General features: G+C 42.8%; 1 long non-coding RNA gene across 1 annotated transcript; it reads left to right on the top strand.

The window, feature by feature from the left end:
* Positions 1 to 3,083: 3,083 nt before the first annotated feature.
* LOC129381540 (uncharacterized) lies at positions 3,084 to 6,902 on the top strand. The gene is made up of 3 exons (XR_008609706.2): positions 3,084 to 3,487; positions 4,470 to 4,597; positions 6,668 to 6,902. It is a non-coding gene; the product is annotated as an uncharacterized lncRNA (long non-coding RNA).
* The last annotated feature ends 295 nt before the right edge of the window (positions 6,903 to 7,197 follow it).

Below are 7,197 nucleotides of genomic sequence, written 5' to 3'. Positions count from 1 at the left end.
TTACGCCCTTATGGGTGTTAAGAGAGGTGCTTTCTGCATTTACACCCCTGTCCACACCCTTTTAGCACCCTTTTTGGTCAAAACACCCTATCACAAGGGTGTACACTACACATAGGTGCGACTTTGCTAAAAGAAGGGTGTTAAATCGACGACTGAAGGGTGTTGAATGCTATGATGCATAAATCTAAGTAACGTGTACACGTCCACGCATTGAGCAATGTGTGTAGTTATTGCATTTTTAATGATAAAGCATTTTATGGCCTTTCAGGTAGGAAAGATGGCGTTCTCCGCAACAACAATCCATACGGGACCCTGCTCATGTCAATCTTGTCATTTCCCTTGAAAGCATTCAGAACCGCGCCGCCCTTTTATTCTCTCAAATTATTCACGTCTTTTTAGCGTCACGTCCCTGAAAAGAACACTAGGTCAACCTGACCTTTGGTTACGTCGTAGGTACCTTCGTCTGTGTATTTTTCATAGAATATGGTACTTTAACCCTTCTCTTAAAGAAAATATTTCACCACACGAAGTTGTATCTCGTCTCGCATCGACCATCAACACAAAATTGATGTACCATTCTTCCTTTTTGCCAAGAACAGCCACTGAATGGAACCGCCTTCCGCCTCCACAGTCTCAATTTGTGACACCACTAATTCAACATCGCTGTTCAAAGTGTCTTACAGTTTAATTTTCTATTCTTGCCCTGCACTGCAAATATTGTATACTTTCACCCCTTCTTTCTGTTGTGTCTACTAGGCCTTGAAAGTATATTATACATACTTTCAAGGCCTAGTAGACACAAAAGAAAGAAGGGGTGAAATTGCGGCATTATTGCATTATTTACCCATAATTGCTCATAATTAACATTGTTCTATTTACTACCTTCTGTATCACTACTGACGTCATACAAGACGCTGATGACGTCACATTTTATTGCTTTATTATACAAAGCAATAAAATGTGACGTCATCAGCGTCTTGTATGACGTCAGTAGTGATACAGAACGTAGTAAATAGAACAACGTTAATTATGAGCAATTATGGGTAAATAATGTGAATTAGGGTGGAATAAATTCGGTTAAGGTTCGTACAAACTGTAGCAAGGTGGATTACGGCAGATGAAGGTAGAATTGTGAAGACACGTGACAATGTATGACGTATCACGGTCACGTGATAATTGCAAGTGTACATCCATGAAGTGATTAAGTTTTCGCATTCCTAAGTGACTGTCGATCTTTTTCTAGGATTCTGATGTTACTGGCATGACGGCCACTACAAAATGTATCATCAAGAAAATGTACGCACTTTCACTTACAATTTAATTATCACTATATTTTGTTCTCACAATTATATTATCATGCAATTAAACACTTCTAAGACTAACTGCAGTAGCAGAATGAAAACGCGCGAGCAACTTGCACAATTCTGCACGAATATTTCGGTGCCCTTAAAAGCCCAACAAGAAGTGGCGAAATTAAAGAAGCTGTCTGGATACATTGCTGAACAAACAGGGACGTGCTATTAGACGAGCCTCTGATGTACAATGGCACCAACGTACAATTTGCTTGGTGAAGCCATAACGAAGACATTTATAGCGGCGAGATCACGCTGGAAGTTCTCAAATCCGAATCTCCACGTACCTTGCCTAAGTTATTCAGAGTTTTACTAAGCTACTGGTCTGCCTTCTAAGCGCATCCTCGGACACAGTTTGTAAGGCTCAGCCTATATATTAGGGGCTGGTGTCGTCAAAGCTGTAATTGCTTATCCACAGCATACGCTCTTACAAACGCATTCTTCAGTCGCCTCATGAATGCTTACGCGTCGCTGTCGCACGACCAAGATGTGAGGGTCTTTATCGAGCCAGGATATCCCTGTAACTACGCTGTGACCTCGCAAGGTTGCTTCGTTTAGACGCAGCGAATAATATAATCGCACCAGCAGAAGAGCGCCGATCGTCTCGCTCACGGTCCCGATTTGTGTACTATACCCTCAGCCATGCAGCGCAGACTGCGCCCCCCCCCCCAAAAAAAAAAAAAATATGCTCGGCACGAACCGTAGTAGCAACTACCCGCCTCACCGCTCTTGTTGGAGACCACAACGAAGCAGCAGCTAACAGGCGGCCATTCGAGACAGCAAACCTGCCAGAATAAACGTTCAATTTGCGCGCCCGCCCCCTGCCCAATGAAAAGCGACCGGAAGTGATGGGACGACGCTGTACAGTCACTTCGGCGCGCGGCATGATGGGAAGGCGGAAGCTACGCCATTATTGCATTCTTTAGCTACGTGAAATGCGTTCGCGTCTCGCGCTGTGCGACATAATTTTAAACGTGTGATTAGTTTTGTGCGCGGTGTAGAAAAAGGTGTGGCCCCTGCTTTGTGTATTACTCGTGCTCCACTTCAAAGCAAAGCGTTCGTACGCAATGGAAGATGGATCCACGGACGCTGAGACGAGCAGTTGCAACGTGCCCTGTGTCGGCGGTCGGTAGTACTGCCATAACGGAAATTTTCAGGCAAGTGCCCATTTATTTGGTATTTCTTTGGTTTGTTACGTGTTTTTGTTCGCTCTAGAAGTATCTTACTGTGATCTCGTAGCATAATTCACTAATGTAAGAGCAAGAGCAGCTGCACTCCTAGTAGGGCAAGTTAACTACCTCGATCGCGCCCCGTCTTACATCGGGCGTGATGCGCCTGCATAGTTACGCTTTTCTCAGCGCTTCAACGTTCATAGACGTGCTTCTTTTGTGCGTGCAGCGCGGCTTCTTGTAATACGGTCGCTCGCACTTAAGTTAAATGTGGTCGACCACATTTGCGTCGCGTAGAAAAAGGACGACTGACTTTGCCACCTTTCGAAAGAACTGGCGCGGTATTGGTTCTCCCTGATGCGGTCGCGTGCTGCTGTTGCTGCTTGCCGGGCGCCTTTAACATGTTTTCGGCTCGCTTTGTCTGTGCGTGTGTGCGCGCTCGCGCTCGGCTCGATTCGTGTGTGTGCGTGCGCTCAGCTCAGCTCGCTTTGTGTGTGCGTGTGTGTGTGTGTGTGTGTGTGTGTGTGTGTGTGTGTGTGTGTGTGTGTGTGCATGTGCATGCGTGCGTCTTGCGCGCGCATACATGCCGGTTTGTATGGGCCGGCGTGCTTGCGTGTGTCTAGTGCGTACGTGTTTTGTGAGCGTGTTTCTGAGTGGGTCACTGTGTGTGCGTGCACGTGTTAGCGTGTCTGCCTGCATGTATGTGTGATTGTTTGTGTTTATCAATGTGCGCTTGCGTGCCTTTGTGTCTGCGCTTTGAGAGTGCGTATATTTGTGTGCGCGCGAGTGCGTTTTGTGTGCGTGCGTATGTATTGCATAAGGCCGGTGGAGTTTTACTCGCAATAAAACTCCTCCAATTTGGTGCAGCGAGTGTTGCCGCCTGAAAGCAGAGTTTGGTTTCAAGCCAACCTGGACAACTGCTGTACGAGGCGCTGTTTCTCAGGAGGATCAGTGGGAAGGCGTCAGGTATACGCTTCCACCTTTTTCCCGCCTCTGCCCTGATGAATCGATATCCTTGATTGTTATTCTAAAAGAAACGTTACATCCAGAGCACAAATAAATGATTAAGAAATATGGTAGTGTGTTTCGCCATTACACTAATTCTGATTTTAAAGACGTGAATTTCCCATTAGCCCACATTTCCGTTGATGCATACAACCGCTGAAATTGTGAACAGCAGGTTATTCAAGACCCCCCGTCCTACGTATATAGCAATTGTCTTCAGGAGCTTTAATGAATCTTGAAAATTTGAAGTGTTGTTGTTGCGCTTTAGAGGTATCCTATGCAAGCTTTAGGTCTCTCCGGGTAGTTTGCATGCTCGTCGAGAGCTGTAGCCTATAGCCCTATTGAAATTCGTAACTACACTTTGGAGCACTAGGGAAGCTAGAAGGCTTGTCCTGGATCTCGAGAAAGTGTTTAAGCTGGAAGTGTAGGTTGAGGAGTTTAGGGTCGGTCACACGAAGGCTTTTTGTGCCTTAGCAGTAGGAGTGTCAAAGGATAAAAAATGCAGTGTGTCAAGCGTGGGAAGCTGCTTATGTGGTAGAGGCTTGTGCGTGTGTGTGTGTGTGCGCGCGTGCATGCATGCGTGCGTGTGTGAATTCGCTCCTCACAAGGGAGTGTGTGTGTGTAAGTGAGCTACTACTTTGCTGGTGCTATTTGCCAAAAATTGGCAAGAAAACACAATAATCAATATAACTTGAAATAATAAGTTATGCAAGGCATGCTGGCACAGTAGCGACAGCAGCATATGAGCATACAAACATGCAGCTGTGTGACAATCTTAATGCATGACTGCAACATATGGAAGGAAGCTTGCTTCTTTTTGAGTAAGCAGCGCAAAGTCCATATTTTTTGCTTTTCTCGTGCAAACCAAAACGAGGCTCATTACCAGTGATCTTGTCTTTCATTCTAATAGCATTTGTTTATCTTAGAGTGTTGTTTCTCGCAGGTCATGCAGATGATAGCATCGATTTCACAATGCCCAGCCTTGGTGCCCTCCATTAAGAGCAAGCCACTTGCGTTCGCCTTCAGGCAGATGGTTGATGTCTTCTAGGAAGCAGTTGGGAAGACTACATTGTAAGTAGATATAGGTGTGTAGTTTAATATAGTAAATCAAGTTATAATTTAAAACTCTGAGGCTCTTTGGCGGCCTAAGCTTGATATCATATGCAGTTGTGTGTGTTTTTAAATATTGCCGATTGTAGTGCATACTGCAGGTATGACTGTTGATCCAAAGCAAAGCATACACTTGCATTTTCTTGATGGCCTTTCATAATGAGGATTTTCTTTGTGCAAGAATATTCACAGATGGGGGCATTCCAGCATGATATTCTTTATTGTACATTCAGTGCTAATTTCGTATGACCTTCCTGCTAACAATGTTTTTGCAGGAAAGGAATATTTCCTTACTCTATGCAATGAGCTTGTTATTTGCTCGTTGCATTACTTGTCTACCTTTAATTTCATCCCGTATAATTCTCAAAACCTTAATATTTGAGCTGTTTTTATTTCAAATACAATATTAACATGCGCCGGATTGCAATCTAGACTGCAAGGGATTTGAAGAAATTACAAAAAACTAGGACCTCTCATGGGTGTTAAAAAACATTTCCGCAGGCATTGCACCTATTTCTTGTACTGAGCTAGCTGCTCATGAAAATTGCAAGCATATGTCATTTCATACAGTTTTGCAGGATATAGCAGGCCTATTATTGTCATTAAGCACAACCTTTCCTCATTTGCGTCATGAAAATCTGCCTCATGCTTAATTTGGGACAAGTCTTGAAAAATGAATGCTTCATAATTTTGAAAATACACAAAGTATTGGTTGGGGCTTGGCAGTTCTCAGACTTGACCATGTTGAACCTAGCCATTACAAGACGAGAAAAAAAACATGCACAGGAGGACTCATTCAATCAAATACAATGCTGTGGTCATTTTCCATGTGGCAAAATGTACTTTTAGGCGGGGGAGGGTGGGTAGCCAATTTACAACCATTGCGACTCATGCGGGTAGTGGCAACACAGGATGAGAAACGGGTGTGGCTCTGAGGTTCATTGAATATGTGAACACTTATATACAATCCCTCCCCACCCCCCAAGTGAAGGGTAACCGTGCAATATATTTTGGGCGGTAAAGATGATTTTTTTAGGAGGCAAGAAATTTCAGGCTCTAGTTGAGATGCTACACAAAGGAGGACCATGTATGTATTCACAGAATAACATAAACTGCCTAGGAGGGGTATCACAGTTTAGAGCATGAAGTAGAAAGTGGGAGCATGACGAAGGATCATAAGTTTATTTAAACTTATGATCTTTGAGAATACTACTTGTCACCGTTTGCCAAGCTAACCTATTGAAAGAAAGGGGCCTGCTCTAAAAAAATAGTCAACACATGCTAAATTTTCAAGGAAAGTATGCCAAAATGTCAATTCTTACTAAATTAGTAAATAAGAAATACACAATAAATTTTAGGATACAGAAAGGGTCTAATAAACTGCATTGGGGAGTTGGAGATTGTTGGGCTGGATGCATGTATTGCAGGGCAAATGATAATGCCAGTGGGGCTTCCCTCATTTTCATTTTGTGTGCACTCTCTGTAAAATTACTCTTTGTCTCCTAGTGTTATAATGTTGTGTAAAAACAGCCATTTTTTAATGTCTTGTGCATGTCAGTCTTAATATGCCATATCCCGTAAGGTTCTCAGCTGCAGTACTTATAAAGTATAATGCAGAGATATATTCCACATTTCATGTCAATTTTATATTAAGGTCACATACACACTTTTGGACAAATTTCTGTTGTTGAGAGATGTCATTGTTAGTGTCCTTAAATTTTATTCACTCATATTTTCTATGGTGAAAAGGCTACTGTAAATTTATTTGCTTTTGCTGCTGTATGTGCCTTGTATTCACAGTGACATAGTGGTTTAGTGTTCACAGTAAATGCAATTCCTAAATTTGCAAAATAGAAATTTCTCCTACTTTCACCTGCCTCGCCCAGTTGCCTGAGCTGTTCATTGTTCCCAGTCACATTACTTAAGTTTGTTACTTTCAGGAGCTTGTTGCCTTATCTAATTTTCCACAGTGCACATGTGTAATTGCACAGACTGAACTCTCATGATTCTCTTCTTATTTTGCTAATGCAGGATGCAAGATTCCAGCAATGCCATGCGCTGCATTTATTGGTCAAGATGCTCAGAGAATGGAGTCCCTGCACCTCGTGGTGAAACGTGAACATTTTTTTTCTTTTGGAAAGCTAAACGTCATTTGCTGTATCAATTGCATTCTTGCAGCTCAGATGTGTACTATATTTTTTCTAATTTTGAATCAATTAATATTCACTGTTCAGTATAAAAATGACGTACAGTGTGAAGTACAAGGACTGCGAGAGATGACATACACAGCGCTGACTTCCAACAATATTTTATTGCGTTGCCACATCGTGTGTTTATACACAAGAAGGGCCATGCGCAGACAATGAAAGGCAGTCATAAGGGGTGTTCTAACAGCAAGTCATTGTACTAAGAACATAGTCACTAAAAAAAAATCACAATTTCTATCTGTGGAGATACAAGACTTCACTAGGGGTCAGCATGATAGAGGGGGCACTAACGCACACACTACCCATTTTTCTGGTGAATAAGCATCAATAATGTACCGGGTGAGTTGTTTCGCT

The sequence above is a fragment of the Dermacentor andersoni genome, unplaced genomic scaffold, assembly GCF_023375885.2.
Source record: "Dermacentor andersoni unplaced genomic scaffold, qqDerAnde1_hic_scaffold ctg00000041.1, whole genome shotgun sequence".
NCBI classification, from domain to species: domain Eukaryota; kingdom Metazoa; phylum Arthropoda; class Arachnida; order Ixodida; family Ixodidae; genus Dermacentor; species Dermacentor andersoni.
This window is presented reverse-complemented; position numbering and strand designations above follow the sequence as displayed.